Source organism: Procambarus clarkii, chromosome 12 (assembly GCF_040958095.1).
Source record: "Procambarus clarkii isolate CNS0578487 chromosome 12, FALCON_Pclarkii_2.0, whole genome shotgun sequence".
Classification (NCBI taxonomy): Eukaryota; Metazoa; Arthropoda; class Malacostraca; order Decapoda; family Cambaridae; genus Procambarus; species Procambarus clarkii.
Window position 1 is genome coordinate 47885159 of NC_091161.1, and position 12500 is coordinate 47897658.

The 12500-nt window shown below is 40.8% G+C and overlaps 1 pseudogene; it reads left to right on the plus strand.

Annotated features, from left to right (window-relative positions):
• The window catches only part of LOC123772851 (zinc finger protein 271-like), an 85954-nt pseudogene that overhangs the window by 16687 nt on the left and 56767 nt on the right, over positions 1 to 12500 (plus strand).

The window sequence follows — 12500 nt, forward strand, 5'->3', positions numbered from 1 at the left end:
TGTGTCCGGACACTGGCGATGGTGTGGTATTGCCTATTTATTTGACCATATCTTTGCTTTCATTTAAGATATGTTTTCCTTGAAATGTATTTACATTATCGTCTACATCTGTCTTTATTCTGAAATAAAAACCTTTGACGTTACTTTGCATATATGTACATTAATTATAAAATTGATTGGCTTGTGTGCAGGCCTTCACACTCCCTGAGCGAGCCATCAAGTAACTATAAAAAGGCATATATCTTCACTTTCACTTCAGTTATATTTATACCAAAGTATTAACATGCAGCTTATATGTCTTTCAGATGACATAAAAAACTTCGTTTTTTACAATATATAGATTCAATTAACATTGATTTTCAAAAGGTCATAGTTCCCATCGAAAGGGAGAGCGTCGGCCAAGAAGCCTTGTTTAAAATATGAATATTTTCCTCTCTAATAAGGTATAATCTCTGTGATGCATTAACACAAACTATTTTATATCTGCCTTTCTGATAACATATATAAATATAATCTTTTATTGTGAATATTTGTTAATTAAGTAATATATCAGAGAGCGTGTAGGGTTCGGTGTTCTATGAACGAAAAGGACTGGAGTAGTTTAAATAGCGAACGCATACCAACGAATAACGCTAGTATCTATATAACAAATTTATTGTCATGTGGAATTGATTTAACTTCCAGACACTTTTTTTTAATAAATATTAAATATTTTGTGGCTGTTTATGAAAAATATTATAAATACACATTCTACTTGTTAATATTACCAATTAAATTTGCGACAATTTGAGCCATGAAATACGACGACTGGATCACTGTGTACAGGAGGCTGATATGGCAGCAAACACTCTCCAGGCGACCATATATCTTGGACAAGTCGCTCCACACAATTGTCGCTTGGACCGTCGACTTCCTATGGCGTCACCTCTCACATATTTACGTCTCATTTCGTTATGAAATTAGATTATTTTAGAGTAAAAATAGGTTTGATCATGTTCTACGTGTAGCACCAACATTATAGTAAGTAAATATACCATATTTCTTCATTACTTACGTAATGCTAGGACGATTTGGGTACTTTTGGGCCGATTTGGGTAATTCTATGGACCCGTGGTGGTGTATTGAGAGGTGAGGGGCAGTGGTGGTGTATTGAGAGGTGAGGGGCAGTGGTGTATTGAGAGGTGAGGGGCAGTGCTGGTGTATTGAGAGGTGAGGGGCAGTGCTGGTGTATTGAGAGGTGAGGGGCAGTGCTGGTGTATTGAGAGGTGAGGGGCAGTGCTGGTGTATTGAGAGGTGAGGGGCAGTGCTGGTGTATTGAGAGGTGAGGGGCAGTGCTGGTGTATTGAGAGGTGAGGGACAGTGCTGGTGTATTGAGAGGTGAGGGGCAGTGCTGGTGTATTGAGAGGTGAGGGGCAGTGCTGGTGTATTGAGAGGTGAGGGGCAGTGCTGGTGTATTGAGAGGTGAGGGGCAGTGCTGGTGTATTGAGAGGTGAGGGGGCAGTGCTGGTGTATTGAGAGGTGAGGGGCAGTGCTGGTGTATTGAGAGGTGAGGGGCAGTGCTGGTGTATTGAGAGGTGAGGGGCAGTGCTGGTGTATTGAGAGGTGAGGGGCAGTGCTGGTGTATTGAGAGGTGAGGGGCAGTGCTGGTGTATTGAGAGGTGAGGGGCAGTGCTGGTGTATTGAGAGGTGAGGGGCAGTGCTGGTGTATTGAGAGGTGAGGGGCAGTGCTGGTGTATTGAGAGGTGAGGGGCAGTGCTGGTGTATTGAGAGGTGAGGGGCAGTGCTGGTGTATTGAGAGGTGAGGGGCAGTGCTGGTGTATTGAGAGGTGAGGGGCAGTGCTGGTGTATTGAGAGGTGAGGGGCAGTGCTGGTGTATTGAGAGGTGAGGGGCAGTGCTGGTGTATTGAGAGGTGAGGGGCAGTGCTGGTGTATTGAGAGGTGAGGGGCAGTGCTGGTGTATTGAGAGGTGAGGGGCAGTGCTGGTGTATTGAGAGGTGAGGGGCAGTGCTGGTGTATTGAGAGGTGAGGGGCAGTGCTGGTGTATTGAGAGGTGAGGGGCAGTGCTGGTGTATTGAGAGGTGAGGGGCAGTGCTGGTGTATTGAGAGGTGAGGGGCAGTGCTGGTGTATTGAGAGGTGAGGGGCAGTGCTGGTGTATTGAGAGGTGAGGGGCAGTGCTGGTGTATTGAGAGGTGAGGGCAGTGCTGGTGTATTGAGAGGTGAGGGGCAGTGCTGGTGTATTGAGAGGTGAGGGGCAGTGCTGGTGTATTGAGAGGTGAGGGGCAGTGCTGGTGTATTGAGAGGTGAGGGGCAGTGCTGGTGTATTGAGAGGTGAGGGGCAGTGCTGGTGTATTGAGAGGTGAGGGGCAGTGCTGGTGTATTGAGAGGTGAGGGGCAGTGCTGGTGTATTGAGAGGTGAGGGGCAGTGCTGGTGTATTGAGAGGTGAGGGGCAGTGCTGGTGTATTGAGAGGTGAGGGGCAGTGCTGGTGTATTGAGAGGTGAGGGCCAGTGCTGGTGTATTGAGAGGTGAGGGCCAGTGCTGGTGTATTGAGAGGTGAGGGCCAGTGCTGGTGTATTGAGAGGTGAGGGCCAGTGCTGGTGTATTGAGAGGTGAGGGCCAGTGCTGGTGTATTGAGAGGTGAGGGCCAGTGCTGGTGTATTGAGAGGTGAGGGCCAGTGCTGGTGTATTGAGAGGTGAGGGCCAGTGCTGGTGTATTGAGAGGTGAGGGCCAGTGCTGGTGTATTGAGAGGTGAGGGCCAGTGCTGGTGTATTGAGAGGTGAGGGCCAGTGCTGGTGTATTGAGAGGTGAGGGCCAGTGCTGGTGTATTGAGAGGTGAGGGCCAGTGCTGGTGTATTGAGAGGCGAGGTACTGTGCTTCACATACAGTATATAAAAACAGCATAATATTTTAATCACAAGCAGGGTTTCCTAATGGCTCCTTGAGACTTATGTGCAAAGTACTTAACCCAGTTACAAGTTCCAAATCATGTGTGTTGTATTATTAAACATCTCTTTAGGAAGCTGATTTGTTATTTCTTAGTGTTCACTATTACTAGGTAATGATAAATATTTATCTCACTTATTTTTTTTTTTTTTGAGATATATACAAGAGTTGTTACATTCTTGTACAGCCACTAGTACGCGTAGCGTTTCGCACAAGTCCCTGGAATATGATGCCCGCCACGAAGAATCGTTTTTACAACCAAGTGCACATTTTACTGTTGCGTTAAACAGAGGCTACAGTTAAGGATTTGTGCCCAGTAAATCCTCCCCGGCCAGGATACGAACCCATGACAAAGCGCTCGCGGAACGCCTGGCGAGTGTCTTACCATTACACCACGGAGACTGTTATTAATTATATTCAGTTATTACAGATGATTTTGATGCTGCAAACCAGAGATGCATAGCTGTGGAAGACACGTCTGAAGTGGAAACTTAAAACGAAGCTTCAGATATGAAGCAAAGAATGCCAAGAATAACAAATGTAAGCTTTGAAAACCTAGTTCAGTAATGAAACAATTTCATAAAATTGACATACTGTGCATTATTTCATCTCATTGTCAATCATATTTAATGATTTTTTTTTATGGAGTAATCTTTGCTATGTTGATAGTGCTCGTTGTGTGTCTGCAGGTGCATTCATTGTGTGTATGATGCCTGGTGTTAAAAAATTACTTCTTACTCGTTCATGCTGTCATTTAGACGTTTGGCCTTGATGAGGTTCAGTCTTGTGACTGGTGTGTGGCACGTTTCTGTTGAAATGTAGTCTTTTCGAGACTACATTTCAAATATTACCTAACATACATGGCTACTCCCTCTCCTTGTCTAATATATGTGTGAAATAGATTAAATCCATTTATTTGATATTCAGCTAATAGTTCTCTATTTTCTACATTCATCCATGTTTTGGTAAGTGCAATAATATGTATTGTTTCATTGCAGATAAGAGATTCCAGATCTTTCCAGATTTCCGAAGTACTGAAACGCACACCATACTGGCTTGGTGGATCTAGGTGCAAGGTAAAATAATTTATTTACTTGTTCAGTATATATTTTTAGCTAATTATCAGTATATAAAACCACAGTACTTAATTTTATCAGTGTCAAAGACACAATTACATCTTACTCATAAATACCATTATATACCTCACTTGTGGTAACATATACACACATTATAATAATAATAATAATAATAATTTTTATTTAGGCAAAGGTACATACATAAAGAAATTTTACAAAGTTTGTTGGCTTTATAGATAGAGCTAGTACATACAATGCCTAAAGCCACTATTACACAAAGCGTTTCAGGCAGGAAAAAACACTACTGACTAAAGCTTAAAACTAATGGGTAAAAAGAAAAAAATGCGTTGAGTACAAATAAAAATAGAGGTAAAAGAGGGGGGAACATTGTTGAAAAAAACAGCACAAATACAATTACAAATTATTACAGAAAATTACATTAAAACAGCGTTGATTTGAAAAAAAAAAAAAAAAAAAACATACATGGGTTGACAATAGAGGGGTAAGGTAGGTTACAGGGAATTTATTAGGTATAGCTTCGTTTTTAACTTAAACTGGTTGAGAGAGGTACTGTCTTTAACATGGTTGGGAAGGTCATTCCACATTCTGGGCCCCTTGATTTGTAGAGCATTTCTGGTTTGATTAAGTCGTACTCTAGGAATATCAAAACTGTATTTATTTCTGGTGTGGTGCTCATGGGTTCTGTTACAACCTTCTATGAAGCTTTTGAGATCAGGATTGGCATTACAGTTTAGCGTTTTATATATGTATAATACACATGAGAGAATGTGCAGTGACTTAATGTCTAACATATTCAGGGATTTGAGTAGGGGTACCGAGTGATGTCTGGGGCCAGAATTGGATATTGTCCTAATAGCAGCTTTGTGTTGAGTAATTAGAGGACGTAAGTGATTTTGGGTAGTAGAGCCCCAAGCACAAATACCATAGTTGAGATATGGATAGATAAGGGAGTAATAGAGAGTCACCAGGGCAGGGTGTGGTACATAATATCTGATCTTAGAAAGAATGCCCACAGTTTTTGAAACTTTTTTTGATATGTTTAGAATGTGTCCCTGGAAATTCAGCTTGTGGTCAATGAGAATGCCAAGGAATTTGCCATCTAATTTGTTACAAATTTGGGTATTGTTTATTTTGAGATTTATTTGATTAGAGGATTTATTGCCAAACAGAATATAGAAAGTTTTGTCAATGTTAAGGGTGAGTTTGTTGGCAGTTAGCCACAGATGGACTTTATTTAGCTCAGTATTTACTGTGGCATTTAGAGCAAGGGGATCAGGACTGGAGTAAATGAAGGTTGTGTCGTCAGCAAATAGGATTGGTTTGAGGTGTTGGGAGGCATTTGGAAGGTCATTAATGTAGATGAGAAAGAGGAGAGGGCTAAGTATGCTGCCCTGGGGAACACCAATGTTGATGGGTAGGGTGGGAGAAATTGTATTATTCACAGAAACACATTGGAGCCTGTCAGTAAGGTAGGATTTGAGGTATTGTAGGGAGTGTCCTCTGACACCATAATGATGTAATTTAAGAAGAAGGTTTTGGTGGTTGACAGTATCGAAAGCTTTACGCAGGTCCACAAATAACCCAACAGGGAACTCATTTTTATCAAGAGCTGTATGAATCGAGTTAAGCATACTAATAAGTGCATCGTTAGTGCTTTTTTGGGGCCTGAAGCCATATTGGCAAGGGCTAAGTATATTGAGTTTGGCTAGATATGAGTAAAGCTGCTTATAGATTAGTTTTTCAAAAATTTTTGACAAGTTTGGCAGGATTGATATAGGTCTGTAGTTGTTAACATCTGTGAGATCACCACATTTGTGGACAGGCGTTACTCTCGCTTTTTTTAGAATATCTGGAAAGGTTTGGAGTTCAAGTGACTTGTTGAAGAGCAAAGCAATAGCAGGGGCTAAAGATCTGGAGGCTTTTTTGTAGATTAAAGTTGGTATCTCCTCAAGGGCACCAGACTTGGTTTTAAGGGAAAGGATTATCTCATTGACGTCAATGGAATTAATAGGCTTTAGGTACAGAGACTGGGGATAGTTCCCTGTAAGATAGTCCTTAATGTCAGTACTGGAAGATGGAATATCATTAGCAAGGGATGAACCAATGGAAGAGAAGAACCTATTGAACTCAATAGCAGAATCAGAGGCTGAAAGCTGACCATCGTTATTAGACAGGAGAGTCGGTTTGTTATTTAACCCTTAACATGCTCGGGGTCTAATATCCTGCCATCCACACAGGCGCATGTCATTTTGAAAAAAAAAAAATTTTTTTTTGCTAATCTGTTAAGTTCTGTTCACTGATCACGGGAAAAATAAAAAAAAAAATTCTATTTTACTTACTTTTGTTGCAATAGAGCCGAGAAGGACGGTGATGACGTCACAATCTGCATGTTCGCTAATGCAGTACACGCCCGGGAGGTGTTGCGCGCGGTCCTCAAACAGCCAGAGTTTCCACAAATATATTTTCGCGCTATTTATTTACAATGTCTAAGCGCATTTTATCTAATTTTTTTTCACTAATTGTGTTTCAAATACTGTTTGAACATATTTTGTATCAATAATTGTTGCATATTTGAGTATACACAGGCGCACACAAATGTTTTCAATTACGGCAATATAATATGTCCTTACAGTCTATTATATTGTATGTTCTGCTTATATTTGTATATATTTACACACACACGCACACGCTATCTGCTTATATGTTTACATATTTACACACTCGCACACGCTATACACACTTTGAAGCACACTTAGATTTCTAGACTGTGGTAGTCATTGAAGCAGTCGACAGCACATAATGGGATACCACACGTTTCACACCATGTTTGCACAGGCTTCCGTTTCTTGATTCTACGTGTCGTTGTTTTACACACCAAGCAATCACGTTGGGCTATTGCACGCTTCACACCAGGTGGCAAATACTTAAGTTTGTGTGCTAGGAAGCCTTCAGTGTGAGCGAGGCGTGGAGTACCAGCATGCTGCAACAGTGGGTTTATGATGGGCCGCTGAATACCTGGGACATCTTTTGCAAACTTTCCTAATAACTGTATTGCAGCATCAAATACAAAGTCACGGAAAGTGGGCTTACGTCCAGTTCTCACAAGGTACATGTTGAAACAGTTCAGCATGCTCATGTCCACAAGATGGAAGAACACTTTTTTCGTCCACCTACATGTCTTCCGCACACACTCTGCAGTGCCAATCATCATGTCTGATTTATCAATCGACCGCATGTTGATATTATAGTCTAAAACACAGTCTGGCTTATATAGTGGTGCGTTTGTTTTATGGCTCACTTTCCCACTGTTCACCATTGTTCCATCATGAATTGTTGTCAACAAGTTCACCTCTCTTTTGTCTTTCCACCGAACTGACAGAATGTTATCACTTTTCCTTCTCTGACACTCATCAACTGCAATGTTGTTGTCAAACACAGGCATTTCCCTTCGTTGTGGCTTTACTGTACCAACCAATCCGGTTCTATTTTCTAGCAAGAACCGAGCTAGCAAGGGACTTGTATAGTAATTATCTGTGTATAAAATGTGTCCCTTGTTCATCCACGGAGCCATGATGGTCTTCACTACACTCCCCGAGAATCCATGTTCGTCGTTACCGGGAATGTCTACATCACTAGCCAAGTACAGAATCATGTGTAACACGTATCCTGTCTCACAATCACAAAGAACAAAAAATTTCAGGCCAAATCGGTTTCGTTTTGAGGGAATGTACTGTTTGAATGGAACACGTCCCTTGAAAAGTATGAGAGATTCATCAACCACCAGCTTCTGTGCTGGTACGTAAAAATCTCTGAATTTTCCAATAACATCGTTCATGTAGTGCCTCACTCGCCACAGTCTATCATCAGGTGTTCGGTCCTGAACACTTCCAAAATGTAGACACCTGAGGAGTATCTGAAACCTGTCTCGTGACATATATTTCCCGAATAAAGGTGTTGGTATTGTCTTGTCCTTGCTCCAATAGTCATTTATTGCATGTTTGTGACAGTGCTTCATCAACAAACAGAGTGCCAAAAACACATACATTTCCGCCACTGTGGTATTTTTCCAACTATGCAGTCGTGAAAATTCTGTGATTTCCCTCTCAATCAGGTAAGCAGCATGCAGGTTCGTTTGGTGTACAATGTATTCCATGAGTGGTTCATCATAGAATGCTGTAAAATATTCCATCTCAGCCATGTCCTCACCTTGATTAGGGAAAAGGTTTGTAATCCCTACATCTTTATCGTCAAAGTGAGGAATATTAGGAATAAAATCGTCACCATCACTCCACTCAAGTATACCAGGCGTCCTGTGAGATGCAGAGGAAGGACGGCGAGGAAGTGATGCATACCGGCGACCAGGAGCTGAATACCGTCTGCGAGAAGCACGGCGGCTACGTGCACGTGAGGTGGGTGCACGTGAGGTGGATGCACGTGAACACGAGGGTCTTGGTCCCTCATGTGGTGCCATGCGGTGGCGCTTGGCCGGGCGAGATGCTGCTGACGCGACAATTTCTCGCCCAGTTACACCACTGGTACCAGCCACAGGCTCGATAAAACTTTGATCTGAGTCACTAAACCCAGAAAAGGAGTCACCTCCCTCTGACTCGTCACCCTCAAACAGAAAATATCCACAGGAACTGTGAGGTCGTGGTAGAATTGGGGTAGAAACTGGGCGAGGAGGCATCGGTGAGCGTATAGGCCTCGCCATGGCATGGCGGTCATTCTCACTTTCACTGCTGCTGCTACTATCACCCGACAACTGTGTATAATCCTCATCGTTGTCTGAATCGTCAAACACACTTTCTTCACCTTCAGAGAATAATTCGTGGGCTATTTGCTCTGGGGTGAGGGACTGAGTGGTGCGTGCCCGTGAGGCGTTTGACCGTGCGCTCGCCATGGTGACTCTCGCTAAACTGAGGCCTCCCATGCCTTCGGATCGTGAGCGGGATTTTTTTTCAAAATGGCCGCTGTTTACTAGAGCCCCTGGGCAGCGTATGGGACCCCCAGCTACACCGCGGGCCATTCAAATCGTGCGCGGTACCCATACACTTCATATGAAGTGAAGCGCAGTTGACTGGTAAAACGATTTACACTTCATATGAAGTGATGCGCACTTTAAGGGTTAAAGACTTCTTTGATCCCAATATTTGTGAAATTGTTCTCCATGTTTGTTTAATGTTGCTCTTTATTTGGGTAAATTTATCTTCGAAGTATTTAGTTTTGGCTCGTCTAATTATCTTAGATAGCAATAATGAGTAATTCTTTGAGAATTCTTTGGAGACAATTCCTAACCTATACTTTTTCTCAAGGTCATGTTTTTTATTAATAGATTTAAGTATTCCCTTTGTAAGCCAGGGATTGTTAAGCCTTTTGGTTGTGACTTGTTTTGTAAGCATAGGACAGTGGGTATTATAAAGGCTAAGAGTTTTTTGAAGAAAAGATTGAACTGCTAGGTTGATGTCCTCTATGTTACCTAACTCGGACTCCCAGTTGACATTATCAGTAGCAGTTATAAAATTGTCTATAGCAGTTTCATTGTGTAGTCTAAAACGTATCTCTCTTGACTCAAGAGGTGGTTTGCTAATGTTAGTTAAGAGAAATGTGGGGTAACGGTCTGTAGTGCTATCGGTGATTATACCTGAAGTAAGCGGAGAGGTTATATTTGTCCAGATGTAATCTGTCCAGATTACCTTGAGGTTACTTTGAGGTGCTTCCGGGGCTTAGCGTCCCTGCGGCCCGGTCGTCGACCAGACCTCCTGGTTGCCGGACTGATCAACCAGGCTGTTGGACACGGCTGCTCGCAGCCTGACGTATGAGTCACAGCCTAGTTGATCAAGTATCCCTTGGAGGTGCTTATCCAGTTCTCTCTTGAACACTGTGAGGGGTCGGCCAGTTATGCCCCTTATGTGTAGTGGCAGCATGTTGAACAGTCTCGGGTCTCTGATGTTGATAAGAGTTCTCTCTCAGAGTACCTGTTGCCCCTCTGCTTTTTAACGGGGGTATTCTGCACATCCTGCCGTGTCTTCTGGTCTCATGTGATGTTATTTCTGTGTGCAGGTTTGGGACCAGCCCCTCTAATATTTTCCACGTGTAAATTATTATGTACCTCTCCCGCCTGCGCTCAAGGGAGTACAGTTTTAGGCTTTTTAGTCAGTCCCAATAGTTTAGATGTTTTACTGAGTGGATTCTAGCAGTAAAGGATCTCTGCACACTCTCCTGGTCAGTAATTTCTCCAGCTTTGAAAGGGGCTGTCATTGTGCAGCAGTACTCCACTCTAGAGAGCACAAGCGTTTTGAAAAGTATCATCATCGGTATAGCATCTCTAGTGTGAAAAGTTCTTGTCATCCAACCTGTCATTTTCCTTGCTGTTGTGACGGCTACTTTATTGTGTTCTTTAAAGGTAAGGTCTTCCGACATGAGTACACCCAGATCCTTTACATTGCCTTAAAAGTATTGTGCATTAAGTGTATTATGTAGCATTATCTGTAATCAACTGATTTTCAGAGCTGCTCATTACAAAATACTCTTTAAAAAAGTGTTTCTTAACAATAGGAGCATTTCATTACAGTATATCCATAATCAACTGTATCAAACCCTATTACAGGTAAAACCAGTAGGCATTCTACTGTATTTTATCAAACACCTATTAGAATAATAGATCTTGTAATGATTTTGCAAAAATAGTGCCATTTACTATTTTTAAAATATTATTAAAAAATGTACCGATATGGTGCATTCGGATGACAAACCAAATTTTTCACTTGACAATTGAGCACCTGCTACATCCAGATTCCAGGGAGGAAAGGAAGGACGATCTTTGGAATCATTACCTAAATAGACAGGAAAGCTCATTTATCAAAATACATTAACATTATACATATTTTGATCAAAATAGAAAATATCACGGAAACTCCGAAACTCGGAAAAATCCAGATGACATCTACAAACAAATCCCCTTTTCCTAATTCTGCATCTCTCCTTTGGAATAAATTTTGTTGTGCCTTTATCATATATTTCACAAAACTTGACATACATCTCATTTACTTCATGTCCTAACAGCAAGTGTTTGTCAAATTCCTTAAGGAAATATCTGAGTTCCCCATAATGACCTCTCCACAAATCAGGTTTTTCAACTGCTTCAAGCTTATTTTCTAACAGATTATAATGCATTGCATACTTTATTCCCAAAAAGACATGGTCACTTTTACCCAAGGGAGGGAGGTACTGAATGATAAATATCTCTTCCTCTTTCCTTGTAAATATAACATCCAGAATGGAGGGAACATCCCCTTCCCTCATCCTCGTAGCTTGTTTAACATGTAGAAACATGAATGTTTACAGGATGAGGTTTACAAATCTACAAGTCCAAAAATCCTCTGTTTTAGCTTAGCAAAACTTAGCTTAGCCTACTATATTGAACTTTAACTTTATAACAAAACCAATCAAAAGGGTTTGCAATAATATTAGTTGAAAAATTCTACCAATTTTTGTTTGTGTGTTAATAGTAAAAATGCTTATGTTTTTATTGTTAAATTTCAAAGTAATATCAGTTTGAAGACGTTTAAGAATAAATATGGCTAGGTCCCTTTAGTGTATAAATGTATATTATCCACCAAAAAATTCACACAAACAAAAATTGTTATTTGTAACTTATAAACTTTTTCTAGTATGTGTCCTGAAGTAAATTTCTATCAAACCTCACTGGAAAATTCATTGGGTTTGTATGTTTATTGTTAGTATGATATGCAGTCTACTGATCAATTGAACTAGGTACTATTTATCATCCGAATGCACCAATATGTCTTCATTCTTCCCAGATGAAGGAACTAGGTAATGTTCATCATCTGAATGCACCATATGCAATGCATCATCTGAATCCTTTCCCACACTCATGACACACGGGAGGTTTATCAGCTGTATGCACAATCCTGTGAGTTTTTATAAGTCGCAGACGATTGAATCCCTTGTCACACTCAGGACATTCACGAGGTTTATCATCCGTATGCACAGTCATGTGATTTATTGTACTGGAACATTTCCCAAATCTTTTCCCCACATTCAGCACACTTGAAATGTTTAGCACCCGTTTGTAGCATCCTACGCACATTTATTTATTTATTTATATATATATATATATATATATATATATATATATATATATATATATATATATATATATATATATATATATATATATGTCGTACCTAGTAGCCAGAACGCACTTCTCGGCCAACTATGCAAGGCTCGATTTGCCTAATAGACTGAGTGATTTTCTTTATTTTCAATAAATCATTTCCTATTGGTTTATTTTAAATATTATTATTATATTATATTAAGAACATAAATTATCGATTTATTTATGTTAGTTTAGGTTAGGTTAAGATAGGTTAGGTTAGGTTAGGTAGGGTTGGTTAGGTTCGGTCATATTTCTACGTTAGTTTTAACTCAAATTTAAA